This window comes from Dromaius novaehollandiae, chromosome 1 (assembly GCF_036370855.1).
Source record: "Dromaius novaehollandiae isolate bDroNov1 chromosome 1, bDroNov1.hap1, whole genome shotgun sequence".
NCBI lineage: Eukaryota > Metazoa > Chordata > Aves > Casuariiformes > Dromaiidae > Dromaius > Dromaius novaehollandiae.
In genome coordinates this window covers 42,643,858-42,656,860 of record NC_088098.1, presented here as the reverse complement: position 1 = coordinate 42,656,860, position 13,003 = coordinate 42,643,858, and the positions used below count along the sequence as shown (strand labels likewise).

The following is a 13,003-nucleotide window of genomic DNA, read 5'->3' as shown; positions in this document are numbered from 1 at the left end:
GTCACTGTATATTTACCCTTCTGGAAAATCTGATCTCTTGTTTAAGCAGCTGAAAGACTAACTACAGGGATTTATTACGAAAATCTTCACTCCAGTTCTCTCTTGTTTTCCTTTGCTTGTCTTTCCTCGGTCTTTCTTGTCCCACCTCTCCAAACTTAAGGCCTAGCTTGTACAGTGTTATTTTATGTAGTTACCATTTCATTTTAGGTTACAAATCTGTTTTGGTATATATGCAGTTTATATGCAAAAGACATGTCTTTGTTAGGTCAAAGTTTATAATTATTGAATTGGATCAGATAAGTTCTGCAAAGATTTACTTTATTTTATAAACACATGTACAAACAGCCAAGAACATTCACTTTAACAACACCCCCACACATGATAACCAGCAATCTTTGAATCCGGTTAAGTAGAGGAGTAACTTTTCTGCAATATAATTAATAAAAATAATCTAATTTGGAAAGAACTGTAATACAGCAGAGAGAACAAAGAGCATGAAAAGCCTGTGTACTTCTAACATGTAAAGTGTGTTAGGAAACCATATACAAGCAATGAGGTTTTGTTCCAGGAACTTTCATCTAGTGATTGATGATATTTGTAACAACCACTGGCCAAATGATGAACAGGAATTAACAGGGATTTAAATCTGAGAAAACAGTTTCCATGCAAGCTGATTACAAACAGTATTTATTTAGAAGCTCTCTGTAACAATCCTTATTAAATGAAACACTGACAAGTTAAATCTGCTGCAGCCCACACTGTGGATGGCTGTTACTGCTGTACTAGAGAGTAGCTGATAGCAATTAGAAATGAGCTACAATTGCAATAACTAGCTGGAGCAGGACTGTTCTGATGAGGGTCATCTTTTTCACACCCATGTTCGCATATCACCTAAGGTACTCTTTCAAAAGTGGGACTTGAAGTTGCTATGACAATATAAATAATAAGAAGAACAGTAGACGCACACAAAACACATGGTGTGGAGTTACCGAAAATGGGCCTGTTTGCATTGTTTAGAAGCTAGTGAGCTGGTTCAGTTGAAATAAGGACAGGCGTGTAGTTTTGTTCATTCCTCAAATAAAACAAAGTTTACATAGATTCGGAGTGATCCATTTGCCACTTTTGTCCTCCTATGTTTCCTGGGTAAAAATGAAACGCTGGAAAATGCTTTTGTATTTTCATCTAGGAGACAGAAATCCTCCCCAGGGCAGTCTGATTCCAGCTGTCTATGCCGTCTATGACAGCTTGTTTGTGGCCTGTCATTTTAGAGCATGAAGAACAAAGTAGAAATTAAGCTTTGAGACCTACTATTTATTAGTAATCTGCTATTATGAATTAATTGCTGTTATGGTTTCTTCTGACTGTTAGAAGTTGGTTAGATCACGTCTGATGTCTCACTGCCCCCTCTGAGGCAGCAGGACTCAGAAGAACAAATGTGCCTGTCCAAGACTACACCTGACGTACAAAATGTTCCAGCCATGCTCATGAAAGCAGAGTTATCTTACACCATTTGCAGAGTTGTCACTTTTGTTCCAGGAGTGAGAGTGGTTTCTTGAAAGCCTGTATTTCCCTCATTTCTGTTGCACCTCCAGCACTTGGTAGGTTTTCTCTTGATGAGCTCATCAGCTGGGTTTTCCGAAGTACTTTCTAGCACTCTAGTGAGTGAACTGAGCCCATAATAATGCTGCAGGTGGAAAGCTCCTTGTCTTTCCTTTCTGCCTTTTTGCTTACACGTAGCAAATGCGTTACAGAGTTCTCTGTTTGCAACATTTAGTAGATTTTTTACTAAAATTTTAAGATTAGTTTTATGCATAGCCTATGTGGCTGGTCTCTAAATAAATTAGTTGATAACATATATATTTAGTGTGTTTTGAATCCTGTGTGCCCTTCAAGCTATAAAAAAGTCACAGAAATACATTTAATTTGTTTCTGCTGTGACCACTGGCCACAAACACCACTGCAAAAATAAATTGTTCATAGCCAAGTACAGAGCTCCACAAAGAGAGCAAATCATGCAAAGCATTTGGGAATTTCTTGCAAATCTCCCAGGCTCTAATAAACCCAAACTAATAAATCTGGTGGGTGCAGTTTAGCCCTCATTCCCCTGCGGGACTAGCAGTTCTACTGGCGAGCACATAGGTTTTGAAACATGGATGCACATTCAAATATTTCCTACTCTACTGAATGGAAAGAGGTTGAGGCAGCCCAGGGAACTAGATTATAGATGTTTCTGAATGACTCTCCCCAAGACTCAAGAAAGAAGAGGCCATGTTTTCCAAAATACTCGGAATCCAGAAATTCTTCTGAAGTATAATAGGAAAATTGTCCATAAAATAGGCTGTTGAACACTCTAAGCCCTTCAAAAGCTATTTAGATTTTTAATTAGGTTTGTCACTTCAAGTGACAGTAATTAAAAATAAAACTGAGAAAAATACTTAAATTTTAATTTGTCCTGTGATTAAACATTATTTCTTCTTAGTGCTATAATTATTTGTATGTATTATTTATTCAAGGTTTCAAGTGTGCCTAAAGTGTTCCAGATAAATTAGGGCTTACAGGAAGATGTTGTTTTATTGATTAATTCCAATAAGAAGGCACTTCCAAAAATTCAAAAACTTCTAGAAATACAGAGTGAATTCCATGCAACTGGAGATATTTTTTGTAGGGATTTTTTGCTAGTTTTATCAGAAGAAAAGGAATATAAAGCATTTCAATTTATGTGTGAGTAGGGAACGGATTGTAAAGAAAGCGGGGAAAGAGACTTTTTCTCTAATTCAGACTTTTAGATCACAAACCTGTGGGTCTCAAGAGCAGAGGATATAAGCTCCAACTGTTAAAGTCCTACTGCTCTGATATGTTTTCACAAGTTGAATTAATCACTTCATGATCAGTAGGACTAACAGGCATAAAGAGATTAGGAGAAAAAGTATAAAAGCCTGCTGTAGGAAGCAAAGATCTGAAAGAAGTCAGACAGATCAGACCTCTGAGGAATACCTAGAAAAAAAATTATTCAGACATTTTTATTTCATGTCATACTAATTATGTTATCTGTTCTGATTTGCAAATAGGCTTATATATGTATTTTTTTAAAAGAATAGCATAATGTTTTCTTTAAAGGAAAGAAAGATCTTCCGAAAACTCAATATTTATTTACTTTTAGAATTAACATGCAAGAAGCATGGGAAATTTCCAAGACTTATAATAATATTGTGCTGGTATTTTGTTGTTATCTTATCTATTAATTTCTATCTAAAGTACTTATATGATGTCTTTGCAGAACTGAATGAAAAGGAGACAAGAAATCAAGTCTTACCTTCCACTCTAGTACTGTTAAATATTTCACCTGTCTAGGTCTTCTGGTCTTCTCCCTCCCTTTTCTCACACAAACATCAGTCCAACAATCAGTTCATCAGTGTCAACAGAAAGAGTGTGCGTGCAGATGGAATACCAGCTGCATTTAAACCAGTCTTGAAGAGGTTTAATCTCATGCCAGACTTTACCTGTGTGAGCATTTCCAGCTGATGAACAGCATCAAGGGCAGTGCATATGCAGTAATATTACATACTTGTTTTACCAGAGCTGTAAGCACAAGACATAAATTTCAGACAGGTTTAGATGCTTAATATACCACTTTTAATTTCAGTTTTCTATTTCTGCTTACTTATTTCCCCCCAGTGTCCTTTCTTCCCTTCCCCATTTTAGCCTCTCTTTAGTCACCGAAGATTCTGCTGAACAGTGAGAAATTCATGGCAAAGAGTAATGATTATATGCACTTGCTGACAAAGAGGCTCATTATGCACCATGTTGATCAAAATCTATGCAGCATCCTATTTCCTTGCTAAATATTACTATTTTTCATGTTCACGGATCATCCATAAAAGCACATAGGAAGAACGTACCAATGCTGTGTAAATAGGTTGTATGCAGTAGGTTGTATGCAATTATACTGGGGACAGTTTGGAAGAAATGTGGTCTCATACAGTTTTCTGAGTGAAAAGCCAAATGGCAGTGTCGTAGGGTACTTGCAGCAGACTCTGTCACATCTCGATCCAAAGCCCATTGCCACTAATAGCAAGCAATTCACCTTGATGCTAATGAATTTGGCACAGAGCTCATATTATGAACCAGCTTGATCTCCCAAGGATATAAAACCCCTCCAAAGCATAGTTCTGTGACACGCAGGGTAAAGAAAAACCCTTCTATCTAGCCTTTCTTTCTGTACGACAGAAATTCCCTGATCTCAGGGTCAAGCTTTCCAGTCCAAAGTTGTACCTGTGTGTGTCCATCCCTTTCTCTGTCCACCTTCGGAGGGAATTTCAAGATTGGTTCCTCAGGGAAGATGCCATTCCTAGAATTTCTTTAATGTTTGAACAGAGTTTGGTAGCATGGACTGAAGCAGTTTATTTGACATTGATACACTCATTGATTAAGGTTAACTAGCACAGGACCAATAGTATATTATGCTACCTTAATCTGTGTGTGTGTAGATGTAGCTTGTATAGGTTTACCTATATATTTTCTGAATATCTATTTTATAAGGACAGTTTCAATCAAATTATGAAAGCTAATTTCAGGGAAGCATAACCTACAAATTTAATTAGCTATTTAGCAATATAGATAATATAGCTATTTATTTAAATAATTTATTTCCCTCCCCATTTCCTATTAATGATTGTCCAATGTTCATAGACATTTACCGAATGTTCTTCTGGTTTGTGTTTACTGGAACAAATGCATTGTAACTGGCATAGAAGTAAAGTAGACTGCATAACTTCAGCCTTCCTTATTGTGGTTTATGTTCCATAAATGCTATGACATTTAAAAGTAAAGTATTTATTAAATACATATATATAAAACATAAATATATATCTATATCAATATATATTTATTTAAAAGACATTTTAGAGTAGATCATTACTAGCAAATGGTGGGAACATGAAGGATTACCTTCTGAGGAACATATCCTTTATTCTGATTATGGTCCAGACTCTCAAACCTTTTACATGCCAGTGGCACTACATGATTTACACTAGCTGTTAGTATTAACCTATCTTATTAATAAAGATTGGCCTTCCGGCCAGGCTAATTCCAATTTTGTAGTCATTCCAACATCTTTTGTTCTATTTAATTTTCAGAGGCTGCTGAGGTTAGACAGATTTTCTCCTCAGCTGTTTTAGGAAAAATGGCACTAATGATCTGACATCTTTTTGAACAGCAGCAAAGATCTGTAACGCATGTATTGCATAAAATTAACAGTGTATGAGTCTGGCTGGCATGAATATAACAATCTAAGCTGCAAAATCCAATTGAAATATCTTATGGAAAATCAGGAGATGAGTTGTTTATTTCTGTTAGGCTTATTGCCACCACTTAACCTAATTATTTTGAGACCTGTGCAGTAATGCTTAGGAATAAAAATAAATGTATAAAACTTGCAATAGACTTTTTCCCTTGGGAATAAAAGTAGGTCGTAACACTTTTCTAAAAAGAGAACCAAAATAAGCTACCATAATGTAAGCATTTTCATTTAAGGTCCTTACCCACAGATTGAGTGGAGATCCTTTTCTGGGGGCGGGACACTGGGTACTTTCAAGCAGGAACTCAAAAAAAAAGAGATTAAAGGTTAAACTCTGCTATTTGATTATTTTTATTCTTGGTTGGTGTTACATAGATCAAATGATTTCTATTGCCGCTGGTGAGACCATGGAGGAAAATGGAGATTATGGAGCTGGGAAATGATCATAGGAATAATGTTACCAGAAAAGGTAGTCATGCTTGTCTTCCTTCTTTTAATATGGTTATGAGCTGACTTCTACAAGTAGGGCAGGAGTGAAAGGAAAGAGATTTTCTTCTTACCAACACAATGTTGTCAGTTTTTCAAAAGATGCCACAGATTTGGAGTACTCCAACTCTGCAACCTTGAGAATGATTTTCAAATGTGAGCAACAGGGCTGCTGAGATGAAGCCTAGGAGATTATTAGGTAGCCAGCATCTTTGTTTTAAGAACATATGCATACATGTATGTTTGTGTGTACATACACACACACACACACACACACACAAGTATACATCTTAATATACATATGTTCATATATATGTGTGTATATAGACGTATATTATATATGTGTGTATATCATATATACACGCATGTGTGCATGTGTGTGTGCATGCTCATGTGTGTAGATTTATTCTGGCTTTGCAGGAAAAAAAAATTATGCAGTTTATCTGCTTACTTTGTTGGGAAGGAAGACAATTATCACCCTAAATCACAGCGTTGACAGACAAAATGATTTTTTTTTTTTTTTAAGGTTACTGGCATTTTCTTCAGGAAAAGATGGATTTAGGAATAGTTTTCTGCTCAGAAATCAAAGGAAAATTATCATTTCAGATAAATTTAAGCTGTGCCACTCTGGAATTACTCACCTGTCAATTTACTTCAGGATTTCAGTTTTGAGGATGCTTCTTTATCTCTCCCATTTTGCCTAGGACTCCCGTCATGCACTGTATCAGGTGGGCCATAAGGTGAGGCAGTAATTCAAACTTCTTCATTATACAGAAACATAAAATAGATGGAGAAGGGGTAAAGAACATTTATTCTTACAGAAAGATTGCCTTAGGAGAATGGGAAAGAAAAGGGTTGAGAAATAATATCACCTAACTTTTAAGACCTGTCCTTGCCTCAAGTTAACCAACTGAAAGGGAAGCTAGAGCAGCAGGAACAAAGACCAGAAACACTATACGTGGCCAGGTTGCGAAGATAAAAACAGAAGCTGACCCTGAGCTTTTTACCCTCATAAATTCACTGGACTACCTCCAGAAACAATGTACACAAAGTCTTTCAGATGCCTTTGCCCAAGTCCATCCATCCCTGATGACACAGTTCCTTTCTTTTCTCTCGCTTTGTTGCATGGAAAGGCAGCACCGCAAGGAAATGATCCTGACAAACAATAACAGGCAAAATCCTGGCAAAACCTGTACCTATTAATCAAAGCTTTCAGGAGCCCAGTAATTTACTTGCACTTGTTCCACAGGTAAGAGATGATGATGATCCTTTATCCCTAATTCATTGTCCATAGCAAGTTTATTATCTATTCTAGGCTTAAGATATTCATTTTATTTTACAGAAGCTCTGCTTTCTCTCCCACAGTTATTTCAAAGCAGTGGTAAAAGATCTGCTTACTACAATCCTGAATAGTTCTTTAAAAGAGTTTTTATTTTTATGTATTGGATATACAATTGCCAAGATGCTTTTTAGCGCTAAAGATAAGGTGAAATAACCATGTATATTTTATGAGTGTTGCTACAGATCAAGTGCAGGCCTTATAATTATTTCACTATGTAAGAGTATATCATACTAGCTCATATTCTATTTTTGCAAATTTTGCCACACTGCTTCTGTCAATATCTAATAACTTAGAGAAAAGTGAAAAGCTCCAGAGTGCAACCACACAATTAGAAAGGAAAAGATGCAGATCTGTGGTTTAAAGGGAGCTTTATCATTTCTGCTAATCTGAAACATAAATGTTCATGACTTACTTATATCTTAATTTTTATTCTTGATAATGTTATTTAATTTTCCTAGTGCTATCTGTACAGTCCCACAAAAACATGAACTCGTACAGCAAGACTGTCAAGGGATGACCATTCCCTCCACTAAATAGCATTTTCTTTAACTGCTCTGCCTTTTCAGGTATTAGTTCCAGCAAGTTTCCTCTTCATACTGTGGGAGAGCTTAAGAAAGGGGAGAAACAGATCAGTGTTTCCTGTGGACTTTTTGTAATGATAAATTCTTCCTTCGAATCCCATCTAACTTCATCTTTTCCAGCTTAAATGATAGTTAAATTATGACTTCCAAAAGTGAATCTTCCATCAGAGTGAGAGAGCTTCCTGCATCAGAACAGAACAATTTTTTTTTTGTCGTCAAAGTAAATTTTGAAGTCAGTTCTACTTTTTACTCACCAGTAGTAAAAAACACCCTCCTGTTTACCTATATAAATGTCAGGTAAATTCTTCATTTGGATCTACTGTGTTTTAGGAGACAGAACCAATCCTGCCAGCTCCTACAAGCATGGAACTAAGGTTTGAATCCATGGGAATTTCATACTTGGAAAGACTTTAAGGTTTTCATCCAGTGCATTCTCTAGTCCATATGTTGTTTCTCTCATATGAGCATCATCTGCTGTAGGTGATTTATTTTACAGCTGTCCCTCAACTGTCTCCCCAACTTGTTGCAAAGAATGTATGCCAACACTGAATTTTCTCATCATTCTCTGCATTAAAAGCTAACGAAGAAAGATTATTTCATTAAAATCAGCTCAGTAGAACACACATGAGCTGTCACTTACGAAGAGCAAGATGCCTGCCACAGACATACATAGATATTTCACATACTCATACAAATCCCTGTATGCTACTAGTTTAATATGTGATCTTTATTTGCACACATTCACAGTGAGTATAAAATAGTCCTTCTGGATACCAGCAATAGGTTGAAATGAGGAATATAAACAGAAAGAATCTTTGTCATGATTAGTATAATCACTTTCTTTATTCCTCAAATTAAGGAGTTCTCTCAGCTGACAAAATTAATAAAGTAAAAATACATGCTATAAATGAATCTGTAGGAATACAGGAGTTTATGTAAGAATCAGAGCTACCTTCCATATTAAGGAATGTGAGTGTCCCAATCCAATATCGGGGGGGTTTCGTTACAATCCCAAGGACGAGATTAAGACGCTAAAATTGGTCAAATATCGTACAACCTTTTGACTTTATTTTCCATGAAGTGGAGAGAAAAGGTGGGGGAAGGTGAAGGGGAGGCAAAGGGAAGAGGGGAACAAGGGTAAGGGGAAAAGACATAGAAAGTTGGAAAAGGAGAGAAGAAGCTAGCTACCACCACTCCGAGGCCAATGATGTTCTGCTAACTCCGTTCGAATTACAGCTCAAGTTGGGCGCCTCCGATGAGGGACCCCGAACAAAGAAATCCCTGGGCAATTATACTTTCCAATCTAAGCTCTCCACCCTTCACGCGGTAGTTTGGACCAATAGTAATATTTAGGTCTGGGGTCTCCTGCTCCTTATTGGGTCCCTAGGTAGGCTTTTTACTGTTGCAGTTTCTGCTGACAGATGTGTCTTCATTCTTCGTGTCCTGCCCTTGTCTCTCAAGGCCCTGACAAATTAGTACTGCCCCAGCAGTGATAGTAGGTGTTATCTCCCAAGGTCCAGACAAAGGGAATATAATCTGGACCCCGAGATAGTCCAGACCCCCCCCCAATCAGCACTGTTCCAACAGCGAGAGGAGGCCCTGCTCCCCAGGGTCCCGGCACCCAAGCAGGCCTCACTTCAAAGCCTTGACATCCTCCCTCCCGGAGCGTGAAGCACAGGAATGCAAACTGCTGGTAACTCCCTTGTCTTTCCAGCCTGCACCAGCTCTGGGGCCCTTTCTCACTGAACTAGGGAGCGCGGCCTAAGGCTTCAGCAAATTTAGCTACTCATGCTAAGCAAGTTTTATAGAAGTTGTGCTAAGCGGCAATAATTTACAGTCCAGGTCCCAAAGTCTCTGCCCGATCGTGGTCTGGTTCAGCGCAGGCTTGGTGTGTCCTGGGGTCGCAGGGAGACCATTTCAGGGGTCACAGCAGCTCAGTCCTGTTTCCGCCAGGAACAGATGTCTTGTTCGGGGTTATGGTTTGCTTGTACCTTATGTACCAAGAAATGTTTAAGGCAAAAGTTCACTCAACTGGCCGCCACAGTGAGACATTTGTTTTGGTTTAATCTCAAAGAGAAAAATGATATATAGAATTATCTAGGCTACAGCAAAACAAAAATCAAAACCTTTTTCTGCCTTGTTCTTTCTGTCATATGAGAAATACTTAATTCCAAAGACATGAAAAAAAACATAAAAATATTCTGGTGAAAAGGTATTCTTAAAAAATTGTGATCATTATGTAATTTTAAGGAAAATAGATAGCTTGGATAATTTATTCCTTTAATACTTATAAGTGACCTAAATGTATTACAAGATGTTTATTTGCAAAGGTTTTATGTGTCCGTGAAAGTATGTTGTAGTGGCCATCTTTGAACAACATATTAGAAGTAATTCATTGCTCCATTAATATGGAATGTTTTGTATAAGATATACAATGATTATTTGCTATACAATTATTGAGATATATACCAATCTTTCATGTTCAACAAAATTAATAAAGGGGTATAAAATCTTTGAGATGACTGGCGTAAGGAAGTTGAGAGATGGATTTCCAGCAGTTAGCAATATTTGTATTTCTGAAAAGTAATACAATTTATTTCATTACTTTTAGAGAGTCAATTTAAAAAGTTTTGAGTATGATTAGAAACATTTCTAAGAAAATACTACCTTTTCAGCCTCATGCTCCTGATGAAAATTGAGTGACTTCAGAGGAAAAAGAACATATGCATATGAGTTACAGCAATTTTGTTATATGACATTTTGTCCAAACCCTACCAAAACTTTCAAAGACAGGATCCTGTTATTCAAGGCTCAGGACTAGGTCCCAAAACCTGAACTCTTATGTGTGCAAATAATTTTAAATGCTTATTGAAGGAAAAGGAAGGCCTTTAAGGAATCTTGTGGTCTGATCTCTTGCACACTTAAGGTCATAGAACAGCACTAAGCAAATTCTTGAAAAAAAAACATAATTTCTGCCAGAATCTGTAGCATGCCTTTTAGATTTAGAAAGTGATCTCTTGATCAAAAGACTCAGAGGTCCCCTGACTTCTATCTGCCACAAGCCACAAGTCTTTCCTGAAGTTTGGACCACTGGCTTCTAGTTGCCCTAGGTCAGCTTCCAGCGATTTGGGGAAATTTCCAAATTCACAATTCCACCTACAGGAAAACAATTATTTTAAGCCTAGAGAAAACTTCAAGCACTGCACTGCAAACTCACCTGGTAAAGGAATTAACAGGTTCCCTATGCATTCTGCACTAGATTGAGATGTATTTGTGCTTTTTTGCAGGTGTTTTTGTGCAATTTTTGCTTTGATTTTCAACTGTTTTTTGTATATCTATGTATTCTATAAACAGAAAACTCATATCAGCACCTATGCATATAGTAAATGCACATTTTTTGTGTTAATTTCTACCCACTCAGAAGAACTAGCCCACTGAGATCTGGAGTGGTTTTGCTACACAATGATCCATATCGTAATTGTCAGAGATAAAAACACTAGACTGACACAATGCTATAATTCATTTGTCCCTATTTGGTGTCCAGAGAATGTTTGGTACCGATCTGAATAACTTGTCTGTGGGGTAGACTTTTTATGTTTGGATTTCTCAAGGCATATATATCAAACTCTATCTAGACAACTTTACTGGCTAAGGATCAAAGAGGATTCAAACATACAGCTTGTCCATTGGAAGTCAACAAATATGCATTGTTCCATTTTCTTGCAGATAGTTTTTAAGCATCTGCATCTGCAAGGTTTCAAACCTACTATGAACATGGAAAGCAAAGCAAAGGCCAGAAAATAAACCCCTATGAAAAATAAATGGCTTGCGATTTCTTTTACTGGTCTGAAACTGTTGTAATTCAGTACATGATTTCAGAGAATTTGCACAAATAGTTTGTTAAACCTAACATAATTTTGTGTTCTTTAAGCCTATAAACTTTTGAAGAATTAAGAGAAAAGTCTATCTTGGGCAGTAGACCTTCAATGGCTTAGTCACAACATTTACTCTCTCAGTTTTAGTCCAATAAGTATTTTAAACATGTTTTGAAGGATAGGGTGCTTTTGAAGCTCTTATTGGTATATGCTCAAAAATTATTCTTTATTAAAATATGATATGGATCAAAACAGGAGACACAAAGGTTTGTACAAAATCCTTCTCAAACACTGCAGCAGCTATGCATCCCTGATGGACTGAATGCTGAGCAGAGAATTTGGATAAGTCCTGTTAAATCAGATAAGAAAAGCACTCCATTTTTCTCTTTAATTATGAGAAGTGAGATAGTGGAGCATCAGCACTACATAGAATTTGCATTCCTTCCCCACTACTATCATATGAATTATCATAACAGAAAAAATACTTGTATATCTAAATAGTGAAAGACTAGGTGTTGAACACCAGATAAGGCATTTTTACATTATTTCATCCACTTTGCAGTGGAAGAAGGAAAAAGACAGCTGCAATATTTCATGTTACACAATGTTGCTGAAATCTATTCTCAAATATCTCTGTAAACCACATTGGAAGTGTACTGTAATAAAAGTATTTTAATATATTTACCGGTGATGTCTCTGCAGCTTCAGTAACAAGGGTACTTTCTAGCATAGCACCAGGAGGCTATAGAGACAATCCTTCACTTTTGTTTGTTTGTTCGTTTTTAACCCAGCTCACTAGTGTGGCTATACTGTCAAGATTTTGCAATGTATATTTGACCCAAGGTAAAGATTGACTAAAAGATATTCAAATACAAAATAACACAATGAGATAATACCATACAGAAGCAATAGTTACTGGCCTGATGTGAGCTGCGATCAACTTTCCATTAACCTGAATAATATGGAACTGCACTGATGGATAAATCCAGAAGTTAATGCAGCATCTGTAGTGGTAAATGAAACAGTAATGGGTAATATTGCCACACACTGAAATTCCATCATGTAAGCTCAGCCGCTCAGATGGCTCCTGGCTTATCGTTGTCAATATCAAATTGTAGTCTGCCAGACAATTCCTAGAATAGGTGGCCAATAACTGTGGGCCAGAGACAATTGCTAATAGAAAATTTTATGTGGCCACCCCTTTTTGGCAGAAGAATTTAAAAGCATGGATGCAGACCATTTTGTGCCAGCTGGCATGGTTCCAGGCTTATTTAATTTACTGGTATAGACATATCCTATGGGTTATACAGGACACACTGGAAAGTGCTATATGGAGAACTTCTGTCCACTGCATAGCTGCAAAGAGCCAGTTTTGGTTAGGCAGGCTTCCTAATTTTATCTCAGCTATAGCCATACCAGATTC

The 13,003-nt window shown here is 37.0% G+C and overlaps 1 long non-coding RNA gene across 5 annotated transcripts in view; it reads right to left on the bottom strand.

The window, feature by feature from the left end:
- Positions 1-301: 301 nt before the first annotated feature.
- Positions 302-13,003, bottom strand: part of LOC112981459 (uncharacterized) — a 105,824-nt gene continuing 93,122 nt past the window's right edge. For 2 of the 5 annotated variants that reach the window (XR_010388593.1, XR_010388596.1), the window contains exons 2-4: positions 6,424-6,543; positions 5,541-5,600; positions 302-4,809 (exon numbers count right to left, since the gene is read on the bottom strand). This is a non-coding gene — a long non-coding RNA (uncharacterized LOC112981459). Of the gene's footprint in view, positions 4,810-5,540; positions 5,601-6,423; positions 6,544-9,540; positions 10,133-13,003 lie in introns of those variants that run through there. The other 3 variants (XR_010388600.1, XR_010388592.1, XR_010388598.1) reach the window with 3 other exon arrangements.